Raw genomic sequence first — 16972 nt, 5'->3', positions numbered from 1 at the left:
CCGTCTTCAGCCCGGCTTGCTTGAATTCAGTGGCAAAGTGAGCAAGGGACTCACGTCTGAGCATACCCTGCCACACTTATGGCGGCCAAAGGCCACTGGATTCAAGCAAGCCGGGCTGAAGACGGCTGGAATGCCAGAAACCGGTCCTCAGAAGCTTGTTTCCGGTCCAGGGAAGACATGGCTTGGCAGTTCGGGCTGGACTGTTCCCATGAGGCACAGGGTCAAACTGATTTGCATATAGCCATGCCTGAACTTGGGTGGCAGAGTGGGCTAAAGAACCGTGATGGATTAAACCCAGATCTTTTGACTGGGTGTGTTTTTTTGATTGATTCAGATGCTCCGTCCATCACCACCCCCTTTAGTACCGCTTTTGGCCGCCATAAGTGTGGCAGGGTATGCTCAGACGTGAGTCCCTTGCTCACTTTGCCACTGGATTCAAGCAAGCCGGGCTGAAGACGGCTGGAATGCCAGAAACCGGTCCTCGGAAGCTTGTTTCCGGTCCAGGGAAGACATGGCTTGGCAGTTCGGGCTGGACTGTTCCCATGAGGCACAGGGTCAAACTGATTTGCATATAGCCATGTCTGAACTTGGGTGGCAGAGTGGGCTAAAGAACCGTGATGGATTAAACCCAGATCTTTTGACTGGGTGTGTTTTTTTGATTGATTCAGATGCTCCGTCCATCACCACCCCCTTTTGTACCGATTTTGGCCGCCATAAGTGTGGCAGGGTATGCTCAGACGTGAGTCCCTTGCTCACTTTGCCACTGGATTCAAGCAAGCCGGGCTGAAGACGGCTGGAATGCCAGAAACCGGTCCTCGGAAGCTTGTTTCCGGTCCAGGGAATACATGGTTTGGCAGTTCGGGCTGGACTGTTCCCATGAGGCACAGGGTCAAACTGATTTGCATATAGCCATGTCTGAACTTGGGTGGCAGAGTGGGCTAAAGAACGGTGATGGATTAAACCCAGATCTTTTGACTGGGTGTGAGTGTTTGATTGATTCAGATGCTCCGTCCATCACCACCCCCTTTTGTACCGCTTTTGGCCGCCATAAGTGTGGCAGCGTATGCTCAGACGTGAGTCCCTTGCTCACTTTGCCACTGGATTCAAGCAAGCTGGGCTGAAGACGGCTGGAATGCCAGAAACCGGTCCGCGGAAGCTTGTTTCCGGTCCAGGGAAGACATGGCTTGGCAGTTCGTGCTGGACTGTTCCCATGAGGCACAGGGTCAGACTGATTTGCATATAGCCATGTCTGAACTGGGGTGGCAGAGTTGGCTAAAGAACGGTGATGGATTAAACCCAGATCTTTTGACTGGGTGTGAGTGTTTGATTGATTCAGATGCTCCGTCCATCACCACCCCCTATTGTACCGCTTTTGTCTGCCATAAGTGTGGCAGGGTATGCTCAGACGTGAGTCCTTTGCTCACTTTGCCACTGGATTCACGCAAGCCGGGCTGAAGACTGCTGGAATGCCTGAAACCGGTCCGCGGAAGTTTGTTTCCGGTCCAGGGACGACATGGCTAGCCAGTTCGGGCTGGACTGTTCCCATGAGGCACAGGGTCAGACTGATTTGCATATAGCCATGTCTGAACTGGGGTGGCAGAGTGGGCTAAAGAATGGTGATGGATTAAACCCAGATCTTTTGACTGGGTGTGAGTGTTTGATTGATTCAGATGCTCCCTCCATCACCACCCCCTTTTGTACCGCTTTTGGCCGCCATAAGTGTGGCAGGGTATGCTCAGACGTGAGTCCCTTGCTCACTTTGCCACTGCATTCAAGCAAGCCGGGCTGAAGACGGCTGGAATGCCAGAAACCGGTCCTCGGAAGCTTGTTTCCGGTCCGGGGAAGACAGGGCTTGGCAGTTCGGGCTGGACTGTTCCCATGAGGCACAGGGTCAGACTGATTTGCATATAGCCATGTCTGAACTGGGGTGGCAGAGTGGGCTAAAGAACGGTGATGGATTAAACCCAGATCTTTTGACTGGGTGTGAGTGTTTGATTGATTCAGATGCTCCGTCCATCACCACCCCCTTTTGTACCACTTGTGGAGTTCTTAATGGGCCTCTTCTTTCTACAGGTCCAGACAAAGGTTCATGATTGACATGAAAGTGTGGATGGATATATTCATGGATGGATGAGTGTAAGGATGGATGGATGAGTGAAAGGATGGATGTAAGAATGGATGAGTGAAAGAATGGATGGATGAGTGAAAGGGTGAATGAATGGTTGGGATGAAAGTGGATGGATGTGTGAAAGGATGGATGGTTGAATAAAAGGGTGGATTGATGGATGAGAGAGAGTGGACGAATGGTTGATGGTGATTGGCTCGGTGGAAGGATGGATAGATTGATGGGTGGATGAATGGCTAGATGGATGGATGGAAGGATGGATAGGTTGATGGGTGGAAGGATGGATAGATTGATGGGTGGATAGTTGAGTGAAGCGGTGGATGGAGGGATGAGTGAAAGGGTGGATGGATTTGAGTGAAAAGGAGGATGGATTGGGTGAAAGACGGATGAGCAAAAGGATGGATGGAGGAATGAGTGAAAGGGTGGGTGGAAATGAGTGGAAAGGAGGAGGGAGGGGTGAAAGATGGAAGAGTAAAAGGATAGCTGGATGGAGGGATGAGTGAAAGAGTGGATGGAAATGAGTGAAAGGGTGGATGGAGGGGGTGAAAGTGGATGGATGGATGAGCGGATGGATGGATGGATGAGTGGAAGGAAGGAGGGATGGATGAGTTTGAAGGATAGATTTGGAGCTGGGAGGATAGGATTGGCCCCAAGTGCTTTGTGAACCACTCGCTTTAGCAGCTACAGCGGGGGTGGAGCTCTTGATGAGCCTCTTCTGCCTGCAGCTCAGCAGACAAAGGCCTATAATTAACGAGTAAGGATGAGTGAATGAAAAGATGGATGTGTGGGTGAAAGGGTGGATAGATGAGTGAGTGTATGAGTGGCTTGCTAGATCGTTGAATGAGTGAAAGAATGGATGAGTGATGGGGATGGTGGGTGGACGATGGATGTGTTGATGAAGGAAAAGATAGATGGGTTGCAGGGTGGATGGATAAGTAAGCAAAAGGATGGATAAGTGAAAGGGTAAATTGATGGATGAGCGGAAGAATGGGCGAGCAAAAGGATGGACAGATGGCTGAGATGGATGGCTGGATATGTTTGGGGCTGGATGGGTAGATTTGGATATGAATGGACAGATGGATGGATTGACAAACATAATGGTGAAAGGCTGATGAATGAATGGAAGCCAATTTATAGGTGAAATGCTAGATATCAGTGGGTGAAGGAAAGGATGAATGGGTAGATCTGCAGAAAAGAAGCAAAATAAGGAAATCACTAGTATTCAAATCCTTCTATACTATGAGCCTGACATAACCAGAGAGGCCATTATCAGAGCTCTTCTATAATGAGTGCTGCCATTATTTGACAGTGCACTACATGGCACCAAAGGGACAAGTGGATTTTGTACAGGACAAGTAGATTTATGAAGCTAAATGTCCCATGGACAAGTAGATATTTTATTAAATTCCACACCCCTGGGGGTGATGTGGTCACTTCGTTTGGACCCTGAAATGAAGCGAGCTGCTGAATGGAGGATGGATTTGAGGGGAGAGAGGGGAGATTTGCGAAGGCCAGTAAGAAGAGAATTACAATAGTCTAATCGAGAGAGAACTAGCGATTGAACCAAGGTTTTTAGGTCATTCTCCGGGAAGAACCGACGAATCCCCCAAAGAAGGCGCAGCTGAAAACGTGCGCTCTAGGCCATGGAATTGATGTGTGAGATTAGGTTGAGTCTTTTGTCCAGTACGACACCTAAGGATTTAGCGCAGTCCACAATGATGGGTTTACTGTTGAGTAGATTCAACTGATCCAACCAGGATTGAACAGGAGACGGGGAGAGAGAGTTGGATAAGAGGAGGAATTCAGTTTTAGAGGGATTGAGAATGAGTTGGATCACTAACATCCAGTTGTGAATAGCGTTGAGAGTAGAGCTGAGTAGTGAGAGATCATGAGGGGAAGACACCTTGAGGTATATTTGGGTGTCATCCGCATAGATATGGTAGAGGATTCCAGATTTGCTTAGAGGTTCCCTAATGGTTCCAGATAAAGGTTAAACAGAGTGGGAACAAGTATAGATCCTTGAGGGACGCCTTGACCAACCACCAGTGGAGACGAGAGACTGTTCGCAATCTTAATCATTTGGGATCTGTCCGAGAGGAAAGAGGCAAACCATTTCAGTACTGTGCCTTCCACGCCCATTCTCTGATGAAGAATATTCAGGAGTATGTTGTGATTAAGAGTGTCAAAAGCTGCGTGATGGTCGACCACTGAGTATGTTCTGCACATTATCTGCTTGTCTCGGACCATCCTCCACCATGTCTTAGGGGTCTTGTGAATTAGTGGGTTCATTGACAGGGCTTTAAAGGCATGAATGTAAATTAAACTCATTAGGCAAGTTGTTGTAAATTCATACTTAACTTTATGTGGCTTTTTGGTTTCTTTAGTCCTTTCTTTGTGTTTCTATCTTCTTACCTAGCTGTGTTCTATCTGGTGTGTTTGGATTCTAGCCCTGGCAGTTGGTCTGATCAGCTGTGAGGCTTTGTGCTTTGCTGTCTTATCTTATTCCTTGTAACTTAATACATCCAACTTAACTACTGGAAGACGTGTCCTGCTGCCTACTTGATTTATGTACAACGCAAGTCTTCTAGACTAGGATTGGCATTGTCTCTAAATGTAGACTGTTGTATGTTGTCAGCCATAATAGGAGTGACGCACAAAGCTCGTTACATTTTCCACCTTCCCCCATTTTATAATCTAATGGCTGACCCAGATGTTCTGACCACAAGTAAAGGCTCCCCAAATTTTCTTCCACCTGTTTTTGTCTTAGGATGCTTGATCCTTACGATGGCGCCTGTAGTTATGATAGTTCTATTTACCGTCCTTCTCTGGTCAGAATATTTTTTTTCATTTTGAGCTGCTTTTCTGCAACTACCTAATGTAACCTGTCCTTTTTATTAGGTCTCGGACCGAAAGGCTGCGCTTGCGCAGTCTCCGGGAGGAGATTTTATGTTTTTGAGTACGGGGCTTGAACCCGCCTCTCTCCTCCATCTCTCCTCCATTGGCTGGCTTCCTAAACGGAGGCCAGCCATTGGAGGAGAGAGGCGTCACTCCACACAAGCCCCGTCTCTTTCGGATTCGGGGGCGTGTTTTTGGCGTTCTTTCGACCTGTGATGTCACCCGTCACTCAGAACGCCAAAACACGCCCCCGAATCCGAAAATGCTGGGAGCTTTGCGGCCGCCATTTTGCGTTTTTCTTGCTGCCGTGTGTATTGGCCCCCGACCACAGAACCACCTCTGTGCTGCGCGCCCCCCCCCATGAAAGAGGCAATTGAGCCCCCGTGTTTGCGGAGATCTGACGGTGGCACACACCTGGTGCGGGGATCTGACGGTGGGAGACTCCTGGTGCGGAGATCTGACGGTGGCATACAGAGCTGGTGCAGCAATCTGACGGCGGCACACCGAGATGCCGGTGCACACGGAAAACGCACGCATCTGTCAGTACGGTGCACACGACAGGGCCCTGTTGGTGGAGACGGGGCACGCACACATCTGTCGGTGCCCTCCTAGTACAGACGGGTCTCCTGGGGCAGCAGCCGGCAGCGGACCTGCTCCCCTGTGTACAAGTGATGGCGAGCTGAGTGCGCCGGGATTAACCTCCTAAGTGGCGAACATGGGCCTCTGCCATCCGATCTCATGGAGCAGGAGTGGGCGACTGCTGAGACAGCAGCCTGTCCACGGCACGTGTGCCCGAGGTCCGTGCCTACCCAGGGTCTCAGAGCGAGCCCCGCTCACCCACAGCCCCGAGCAGGGGTGGGAGCAGGCGGGGCGCGGCGTGGTTAGTGGAGAGATCCTCGGAACTCCGCTGTCTAGGAATAGCGCCTAGAGGGCTGCGCTCGACCACAGCCAAAAACAGTTGTGGGGGAGGTTAGGACGGGCAATTTACTGTGTGCAGGGATATCCGGGGTTACGGGCAGTAAACCAGTACCCACTCCAGGGCATCCAGCAGGGGTGGCACACAGCGCATAGAATCGGAATAGCGCCCAATGCGGTGCTCGCCAAAGCAGCGAGCAGGCGATGTGAGAGGACGAGGCAGGGTAGGGTGGGTGAGTCCTCTCCAGCAGAGAGAGGGGGCAGGCATGCGACCCTGGCATCCGAGGAGGCAGCACCTGATGCGGAAATAGCGCCCAGAGTCGTGGATGCGCAGAGCAGGCACACCAAACTATTCCCCCCCCCCCCCCCAGGAGATGTCGGGGAAGGCAGAGGATGTTAGAAGGACACATCTAACATCCACCCCTCACCACAAGCATACCTCATCCGCCCATAGCGCTGCATTTCCACGCTGGTGGGGGCCTCGCTGGCAGTACGCCCCCTACAGGAGATGTCGGTAAATTCAGGGAATGTTAAGAGAGCGCTCCTCCATGGAGCTAACTAGCTCAATAATGCCTTGAGACAGCAGGACCAACCAAAGTTGGCACGGGGCTGGGACGTGAAAGTGAAACATGCAGGTGTATTCACAGACACTACAGGTATCTCACCTGCAGTTTATTCGTTTTAAGGTGTCTGTTTTTGCACATCTGGAAAATGAAGCTTTAGCAGTCGAACTGTTTTACCGAGGATCAAACAATGTGGTGAAGCAGAAATGGTAACCTTGTAACTCGGGTCTCTCACACCCAGTCAGTAAACCAGTCACTAGTAATGCCTCCTATGTAGAGCATGCTTTCATTCTCTAAAATAATCTGCACACAGCAGACTCTCTCACCAGTGTCCAAATCCAAAGGCGAGGTTTCCATCATAATTTGGAAAAAAAACCATCACCCCCGCCCCCGAAGACCATCCCCCAAAACGGCTTTACTGACCAAGACGCCACCCAACAACTACTGCGAGGGATAGTATAGCTATGTTCACAAAAAGAAATACAGCTTAATCCATCTGAGATAGGTGTACACTACACACTGAAGACTGCTTGATACCCACGTATACCTTTTAAAACTTGTTCACGCTGAAACTAGTCTTTCCCCTGCTTATGCCTTCCTGACTGAATTGGAACCGAATGGGTTAACCGCACGCACAGAGGCCTGAATAGTTCTTTATTTTGAAAAGAAATGTATTAGATTTTTTTTTTTACAGGGTGGCTCAAAGGGTACTCCTTTTTCCAGAGACTCCATCCATCCACACGCAGGCCAGAGCTAAAAATACAAAAAATGTGTATAAATTGAACTCCATTTCGAAAAAAAAAAGCCCTCACACCGCATAAAGGTGGCCTTTGTGCAGCGCAGTAGAAATGTTATACAAATAAGTCTTTATTAATGCCACAAAAAGTACTTTTATTATATTTACGCAGATCAGAAAACGGGGTCACCTGAACTTTTCTTGAGATTCACAGCCGTGGGTCTGTTTCCATAAACTGGACTCTTTAGTCTGAATTTCCAGCCCCGGCCTTGTTCATATTACAGCCACTTCTTTCGGCAATTGTAGACTTCTTTCTGGTACCCACTCGGGTTTGCCTCTCCCTGTCCCCAGCCCTCCCCTCCCACGAATACAAAAAAGAAAAGCTGGGAGTACTGTATTTATCTCAGAAACAATCAGGTATTTAATCATCAAGGAAAAACACAAATAGATCATAATTCAGAAAATATATATTGATATACAAATTACAATCACAAAAACAATCGAATTCTTGTCTTTCGTGATGTTGAGCAGCCGACGCGTTTCGTCCTAGAGGCAGGACGAGCCCCCTTCCTGCTCCTTCTCCCTATCATGGTAGGCAATCGCAGCAGCTTCAGCGGGGACCGTCCCGGACTCTCTCCCAGCTCCAAGACCGGGTTAAGTTGCAAAACGGTCCTACAAGCCGTGGGGAAGGTCTTGAGGTAAGCCGTTTTGTCTGCGGGAAGGCTTTTCTGTCCGACTGAACTAGCGATCTGTTAGGCAATGGTGTTCGTGGGGCATGCTTGATTGAGATGTAAGAGGCAAATGTATGAATGAGGCGATTCTCAGAGCATTGAATAGATCTTATTGAAAAATACTGTGAGCTAGAGGTGCTTTTGGCAATTAATGAAGTTCTAAAGATATGTTTTAATCCGAGGAATACTATGTCATATTTACCACCGTAACGGGCCATGTTGGTCTGTTGGGGATATTAATGGAGCCAAGTGTGGCGGGACGTTCATGAATGTGCTGGGTCTATGGGGAGATATTATGCATGTGAATGATGGCCATAAGATCCATAGATGTGAACACTCAGGGAGTTTGGAATTAACTCTTTCTCCCAGCCTCACAGACGGAAACATGAATGTGTGTGTGTGCGTGTGTATGTCTGTGTGTGTGTGCGCGTGTGTGTCTGTGTGAGCGTGCCTGGGCGTGTGTGTGCATCTGTGTATGTGTACATGCCTCTGTGTATTGTTGCCTTTGTATGTGAATGCATGTCTGTGTGTGCGCGTGCCTGTGTGTGCGCATCTGTGTATGTGTGTGTGCCTGTGTGTATGTTTGCGCATCTGTGTGGGTGCGTGCCTGGGCGCATGTGCGTATCAGTGTGTGCATCTGTGTGGGTGCGTGCGTGCCTGGGCGTGTGTGCGCATCTCTGTGTGTGTGTGTACATCTGTGTGTGTGCGTGCCTGGTCGTTTGTGCGCATCTGTGTGTGTGTGTGCATCTCTGTGTGTGTGCGCGCGTGCCTGGGCGTGTGTGCGCAACTGTGTATGTGTGTTTGCCTCTGTGTGTGTGTTTGCCTGTGTATGTAAAAGCATTTGTGCGTGAGTGTGTGTGCCTGTGGGTGTGCGTGCGTGTCCAGGGCAATGCAATCCTTCACTTCTTTCAAGATTAACATAAAAATGAATGTTCTGTTTGTACCACTTGTGCCGTTGTCAGAATAAAATGACTGCGGATGTGGCCAGGCCTCGCCTCCACATGGGGTTCTGATTAGGTCTTTCCCGCCAGCCTGACGTGTTTTTACAGTTAGGCAGAGCTCTCCTTCTTGCCAGGCCTGGGCTCGGCGGCGTTGAATATGTGCGGTGTTATCTAGGAGTCTCCCCATATCCTGTAAAATGAGTAAAGCGGGGTGCAGTATTGTTGGGGTGCAGAGAGAGTGGAGGACGAATAGAAGAACTTTGAGTTAGCAGTTTTAGGTAATTCACAGAAATATTCACATACATTTTCCCTTCTCTCCCCCTCCGACCTCCGATTTCCTGCCCCCTCGCAGTGCTTGCTTCCCTGCCCCCTGGCTGTGCTGGCTTCCCTGCCCCCTGGCTGTGCTGGCTTCCCTGCCCCCTGGCTGTGCTGGCTTCCCTGCCCCCTGGCTGTGCTTGCTCCCCTGGCTCTGCTTGCTCCCCTGCCCCTTGGCTGTGCTTGCTCCCCTGCCCCTTGGCTGTGCTTGCTCGCCTGGCTGTGCTTGCTTCCCTGCCCCCTGGCTGTGCTTGCTTCCCTGCCCCCTGGCTGTGCTTGCTTCCCTGCCCCCTGGCTGTGCTTGCTTCCCTGCCCCCTGGCTGTGCTTGCTTCCCTGCCCCTGGCTGTGCTTGCTTCCTTGTCCCCTGGCTGTGCTTGCTTCCCTGCCCCCTGGCTGTGCTTGCTCCCCTGGCTGTGCTTGCTCCCCTGCCTGTGCTTGCTTCCCTGGCTGTGCTTGCTTCCCTGGCTGTGCTTGCTTCCCTGCCCCCTCGCTGTGCTTGCTCTCCTGTGTGTATATGTGGCTCTGTGTGTGTGTGTGGCTCTGTGTGTGTGTGTGGCTCTGTGTGTGTGTGTGGGGGCGGCTCTGTGGGTGTGTGTGGGGGCGGCTCTGTGGGTGTGTGTGGGGGGGGCTCTGTGGGTGTGTGTGTGTGTGGGGCTCTCTGGGTGTGTGTGTGTGGGGCTGTGTGGGTGTGTGGGTGGGGCTCTGTGGGTGTGTGTGTGGGGGGGCTCTGGGTGGCTCTGTATGTGTGTGTGGGTGGCTTTGTGTGTGTGGCTCTGTGTGGGTGTAAATGCAATAGGTCATGCATTTGCGAGCGATGAACCTATTGGCATTGTAAATGACAATGACATTTATTTAACGATTAAGCTATTGGCAATGTTAATGACAATGCCATTTATTTAAGATAAAAAAAAAAAAATGTCATGAGCAATGCCAATAGCTCTACCTTTAATAATGCCGAGACCATTGCATTGTAAATGCTTGTTTTGAGTGTTTTCGGTTTTGACTGGATTACTTAAAAAAAAAAAAAAGTGAACTCAATTGAGTTATGGGTGTATACCCCTTACCAATTCAAATGGAGTGTCTCCTTAACATTATGTGGATTAGTGTGATACATCCACAAGCAGGTTCGTAATGCCTCTTTTACTGGAATCTTACCTCTTAAAACCAATTGAATGGTTTTGCTTGGCACGTTCAACCTGCTCATTGCCTTGGGGATGGTATAAGGCCGATTTGTTATGATTGATTCCAGAGGCCCTCAAAAATGCAACCATTTCATCAGACACAAACTGTGATCCATTGTGGTGGGAAAACCTCTCTCTCGCGAAGACTGTTTTCAGGAAGTTTAAAACATTGCTAGTGGTAGTATTATCCATTAACTTCAATTCAATCCATTTGCTGTATTAATCAATGCAAACTATGGTGTACCTCATATCCAGCGGTAATCTGTGCATTGGTCCTATGAAATCTATTCCCACCCTCTGCCTGGGTCTATCAGGAAAAGGTATAGATTTCAAGGGTATGTATGTGTGCATATGGATTTATCTGTGTCTTTACATATTTTGCAGTTTTGCATCAATCTCTCAACATTACGCTCCATGAAGGGCCACCAATATTCCACCTCTGATCTTTACGTCATTCGGGTATGTCCCTAGTGGCAATACCTTTAGCACCCTTTGTAACTCTCTAGTAAATGGTACCCTTGATACCCAGGTCCTGAGGCAGTACAGCGGGTCCCCAAGGGATGCATAAAAAATTGTGCCACCCTAAAGGACCACTCACCAAGGTCATGGAAAACTGCCATTGCAGGCTTGTTGTCTCGGTACAGACAAAAGTGAAAACACGACATGACACATATCCCTGGGTGCCATGTCCCCTAACACTGCATGTAATATTTGTAAGTCACCCCTATAGCAGACCTTACAGCCCTACGGCAGAGTGCCTTATATTACATGCAAGGGCATATCTGCAATACTGCCTGTATGAGTGAACAGGAAAGCCATTTTAAAACATGTGCTGGTGAAAACGAGTTCCCCAGCTACATGATCGCTTCACTGAAAAGAGGGATGTTTGGTATCGGACAGCTCCTATTAATAAACTGGCACCAATGCCAGTGTCGGATTTAATCGTACATGCACCCAGAGGGCACCTTAGAAGTGCCTCCTGAAAATCTGCCAGCCCCTGGTACTGACCGAGTGTCTGACCTCCCCCACTTTGCCACCAGAGATGCCAGAAATCAGGCCTGCGTGGACAGGGGGTGTTTTCACCCCCCCCCCCCCCCCCCCCCCCACCACAGGATGACCTGCAGATTACCATTCCAAGGCAGGGGAGTTTCAAAGCGCCTACCGCTTTTTTGTATGTTTGTCTGGTTTCTATCACAGGAAAATAAGCTGACCCGCCTTGTTGAGACTTTTGGCACCTGGACATGCAGCGGAATTATCTAGCCAGGCGTGTCCACGCTCAGGCTAGTGCCACCTCTAAGGTGGGCAACCGGAAGTGGAGGTGACTTTTCAAAATGAGTCATATTGGTAATGGAAAAGTCAGGAAATCTGGGGCAGGGCTATGAACACCTTCCCCAGGAATTAGACATATGGGGGAGTAGTGACCCCAAGGGTAAATAGCCCATTGGCTACTACCCTACACTCCCTTAACACCTTTAATTCAGTATTTGGGGAACCCTGGCACTAGAGAATCAGATCCTGACGACCTAAAGAAGAAGATGGACCGAAGTGCAGTGAAAAGCAAGAACTGTGGAAAAAGCAACTGACTTGGCACCAAACCTGGTGGCCTGTCCGCTGTTCCAGACAATTACTCCAAAGTCGACTCATTCTGCAAGCTGCCGTGCCTCCAAAAGCCTGGGATGACTGCTAGCACTTCTGCCAAGACTCGGGAACTCCTGTGGAGCAGCGGATTTGCTATCCTGCAGGCACCCAAAGGGACCTGAGAGGACTCCGTCCCGCCAAAACCGGAGACCAGAAAGCACCACTGCACCCGTGCCTCATAGCCCAAGCTGAAGTAGACCAACGGTACCAGTGTGGTCCCCCGGCCCTCCAGAGAAAAAGCCTACCCTGGACTTGACGACTGTGGACTTTCCGCCACCGCTTGCATCCTCTGTTTGCAGGCACACTCTACTGCAAGTGCTCCCTGTGATGAAAATCCCATGCCTGAAGACATCTCTGCACCCGTTTCCCCTGGCCTGTGGAGAAGAGGACCAAAGGTGTCCCCATGTCCACAAGCATCGTGAGACCTGAACCCCCCTTGTGATTCAGACCGACTGGCTTCCCAGTCCAAGCCTGCAGCCACTTTTCGACTGGACATATCCCCATAGGATAATATTGGGCACTCAAAGCTAAAAAGCAACTCTTCATCTGACTGCCCCAGTGCCGCTCGAGGTGCATTGTGGGTGCTGCATTGGAACTTGCCCCTTTTTCTCCTTAAGTCCAGGAGATTGGTCCCATAAGTCTCTGTACTGTAGATAAATGCCCTACTTGTTTTCCTCCCATAAGATTAAATTTCAGCTTCTGAAAAATTCATGAATTGTCGACTTTTTAAATGCAGAAGTATTCCTCTTGAAAAACACACTTACCTGATTGTATTGACTCTAGTGCCTAAACATATACATGTTATTTTTATAAATATGGTGTGGATTTCCTTAGTGAGTTGTGAGCATCATTTATTAACTATTGTGTGTGTTTCCAGATGTCTAACCCAAATCTGTGATAACCATAAGGCTGCCTGACCACAGTACCTCCTAGAAGAACGCCTTAGGATTGGTAGAGCAAGCACCTGTCTACTGGTAAGGGAATACCTGAATTCTTTGCATTGTATACTTCTTTTTGGTTTTCCATATATAGAGCCAGCTTCCTACAATCTTCCAGGCAGGGCATGCTTATTATTTCTTTGCACTGAGTTCTACTCCGGAAGGCTGATGTCCACCAGGCACAGAGACTTCACAATTCATTGTGCTTCTATTTTGGGTTCTTCATTTACAGTCAACAAAGACACTACCTGAAATGAGGGCCATCACTCTTAAGAAAGAATGTATCTGCTGTGCAGAAGGGAAATTGAACAGCCAAAGTGAATCTTTACAAACTGGTTCCTCGGTATTAACTGTGGAATCAACATTCCCTGTGTGGAAACTGTGTATGAACAGTGGACCCTACTAGTTTCAAGTTTGAAATTCTTCAGTGACAAGAGAGGGAGCACTCTGCAAAGTACTCAAAGGATTGCTGAGATCTTGGGCTGCTATATTTGATAGCCAGCCTCCCAGAAATTAGTGCATCACAATGAGGTTGTCCATCTTGCTCTGGTCTGCCATAGCTCAGCCTGCTATGATAGGGGAAGGAATGTTTGGCCTACAGGAAGAACCTGCCCGAGGAGAACCCAGCTGATCTGCCTTGGATGTGGGTCAGCCCGGTATAAAGCAGACTGAAGTTGTAGTATAACCAGTACTGACATGAGTCTGGGTGGTGCCTTCTGGCCTTTGTATACGTTTCCTTTTTTATTTTTAAATATTTTTATTCAAAAAATGTTTACAACGTTTATTCCCCTAACTCCTCCCCCCCTCCCGCCCCGCACAGTTTATTTATTTATTTATTTATTTATTTATCGATTTGTTAAGCGCAGTTGCTGCCCAGGGGCGTCCAAGCGCTGAGTTTAGACAGAGACGTGACGGAGCAGAAGGAAGAAACTAGAGGGGCTTCACGAATAGTGTTGTTTTCAATTTCTTGCGAAATGAGAGCAGGTCGGGTGTGGATCGAAGAGCGAGGGGAAGGGCATTCCAAAGCTTGGCGGCGTTCAACGAGAACAGCCTACCCCCGGACCTGGCTCTCTTCACTCTGGGTACCACTGCCAGAAAAGTCCCCGTAGACCGGAGGTTCCTATTAGGGTGGTAAGGGGTGACAAGGCTGTTGTTGATTGCTGATCCGGTCTTCCAAAAAGCCCGATGCGTGATGCACAGAGCCTTGAATGCCACTCTCTGTTTCACAGGCAGCCAATGTAGGCTTTTCAGTCCCTGCCTGACGGACTGAGATCGCACAGGACATGAAAAATGCAAAAAACAAATACAATCAAATTTTGTTTTTTCCACAACATTTCTATATCTCAGGTTACAAGAACTCTGCCTGGCAAATTATACTGGGTTAGCTAGAGCATCAATCAAAACAGCTGGAAAGAGAAAAAAACCACAAAAAAAACCAAGTAGGGCGAACAACTAAACATAACCCCATGGATACAGCTTGATTAGTATTCCTGATTTTCATTACACACCCGACTTGAGGCCCTATGGAAATTCTATGTTTCCTGCCACCCTATTCTTCCAATCTGTTATTGTATACGTTTCCATATCAAACTGAGTGAACAAAATAATTTTAAGGCCTTGTAGATGTCAGCCAATACACCCATTAAATACCTGCCAATACTAGAGCTGACTACTGCAGAGGTCTACAATTTATTTAGAAGTCGGGTCCTCCTCCAAAAGGTTATGGCAAAGATTTGGGTGGACAAAACTGGTCGCAGGGAGTCGGGGAATTATGAGATCATTTAAAGTGTGCTTTTCTGTAGCTCATACTACACACTAAATACAAGACTTATAAACCGCAAATGCATAAAAAAAAAAAATTTACCGGAAACACTTCTCCCCATAATTGGAGTTCTGTGATCACCGTGCATTCTTGGCCCCAAAGCAACAGAGCCTGCTGCATTAATGATAGCTGTGGCCCTAGGAAGCAGGCTATCTCGTCTTCTTCTTTCACCACTTTCCCACCATGCAGGACCATCACTCAAGTCCTGAAACAGACTGTCTCTCCCTTTCTGGAAAGAATTAGCTCCTCCATGTTGCCTACTGTTTTGGGGCAGTGTGCCCTTTGTCCTAATGCTAGAAAGCAAAATAAGCCTCCGTGACCGCATTTTAGGTCTCGCGTGAGCCAGCGCATGCGGTGCTCAATCAATCAATCAATCAATCATATCACTTGTATAGCGCGCTACTCACCCGGTAGGGTCTCAAGGCGCTTGGGGGAAGGGGGCCGCTACTGCTCAAACAGCCAGGTCTTGAGTTGTCTCCTGAAGGCGAGGTGGCCTTGGGTCAGCCGAAGGTGGATGGGGAGGGAGTTCCATGTCTTGGCCGCCAGGTAGAAGAAGGATCTGCCTCCGGCGGTGGCTCTTCGGATGCGTGGTACGGCGGCGAGGGCGAGGCTGGTAGACCGTAGCTGGCGGGTGGGCGTGTAGAAGGTCAGGCGGTCGTTGAGGTACTTGGGGCCCAGGTCGTGGAGAGACTTGTGTGCGTGGGTGAGGAGCCTGAACGTGATCCTCTTGTTGACGGGGAGCCAGTGCAGGTCCCTCAGGTGGTCGGAGATGTGGCTGCGTCGGGGGATGTCTAGGATGAGTCGGGGGAGGCGTTCTGGATGCGTTGGAGTCTTTTCTGTAGCTTGGCTGTGGTTCCGGCGTAGAGGGTGTTTCCGTAGTCCAGTCGGCTGGTGACGAGGGCCTGGGTGACCGTCTTCCTGGTTTCGGTCGGGATCCATCGGAAGATCTTGCGAAGCATGCGGAGGGTGTGAAAGCATGATAAGGAGAGGGCGTTCACTTGTCTGGTCATCGAGAGGGAGGAGTCAAGGATGAAGCCCAGGTTGCGTGCGTGGTCTGTTGGCTTGGGGGCGGTGCCCAGGGCTGGGGGCCACCAGGAGTCGTCCCAGGCGGAGGGTGATGGTCCCAGGATGAGGACTTCCGTCTTGTCTGAGTTCAGTTTCAGGCGGCTGTTCTTCATCCATTCGGCGATGTCTTTCATCCCTTCGTGTAGGCTCGTTCTGGCGGTGGCGGGGTCTCTGGTGAGTGAGAGGATCATTTGGGTTGCGAGACATTTAGTATTGGGGTTTTCAAAGTGCTACCAGAGGCTTTTGCTGGCCTCAAGCTGGCGGTAGCGCAAGCGTGCACGCACACAGCCGTCACCTGTCTTTTCTCCGTCACGGGTAATTAAGTGCATCGCGATCACTTTCGGCGCCCGCGCGGCCAATGTTTTTCGCGCGCCCTTGTTATACTTAGTTGCTATTCCCTCTCAATATACCCACCAGTCTAACTCATTATTTTCTGCTGCAAATGTCCGCTTTAAATGTCCCCCAAATAGACATTCGCTCGTTGACTTAAAAAAAAAAAAGAATGTTTCCATATTACATTTCTGAAATGGAATCTTTTAATTTGACCTGCCATCTGTTCAAGGCGTTGTCGTCTTCCGATTAGTGTCGACTGATAAAGTCTCACTTTTGCACATCGGTATACTTGCTGGGTTGGCAATAGGCAGATTGAGGATATGGTACTGCAGTGGGAAGGCTGCGTCAGGCACGTTTCACGTCAAAGTTTAGGCATGTTTAAAGGGATCTGTTTATGGTACAGGTGCAGCGCCGGGTGTACTCTGAACTCTCCAGCTGTAACTGCTGCACTGCCCGAGGGAGGGGTGGAGGAACAGCAGCTTTCTTTCATACACACGCTGCCATTCTTTTCTCGCTGTCTTGCAAGTGTGCAGCTAGTTACACTGCGATATCTTTAAATTCCTTGCAATGCAGTTGCCATCAGAGGATTATAGTTTCTGCCTGTACCGCAACATCTGCCCTTTGCGTAAGTAGAGACATTGGAATTTACGGTGGGCCATATGCAAAGTTTTATGGGTTGAGGCTGTTGGTGTGTACTGAGGCGTGTCACTTCATTGGCTTACGCACGCTTTGCTGAGCCCCTTGTTGAGCATGTCTTTCTATTGGCTCTCGCG

General features: G+C 49.3%; 1 protein-coding gene across 4 annotated transcripts in view; it reads left to right on the top strand.

Annotated features, from left to right (window-relative positions):
- Positions 1 to 16972, top strand: part of WDR53 (WD repeat domain 53) — a 1236996-nt gene that overhangs the window by 1964 nt on the left and 1218060 nt on the right. For all 4 annotated transcript variants that reach the window (XM_078665753.1, XM_078665750.1, XM_078665751.1 and 1 more), the window contains exon 2: positions 12919 to 13015. The gene's annotated coding sequence lies outside the window, so the exon portion shown is untranslated. The remainder of the gene's footprint in view (positions 1 to 12918; positions 13016 to 16972) is intronic.

The sequence above is a fragment of the Lissotriton helveticus genome, chromosome 11, assembly GCF_964261635.1.
Source record: "Lissotriton helveticus chromosome 11, aLisHel1.1, whole genome shotgun sequence".
In the NCBI taxonomy this organism is placed as follows: Eukaryota; Metazoa; Chordata; class Amphibia; order Caudata; family Salamandridae; genus Lissotriton; species Lissotriton helveticus.
Note: the sequence above shows the minus strand (reverse complement) of the source record. Positions and strands in the feature narration are given on the sequence as shown.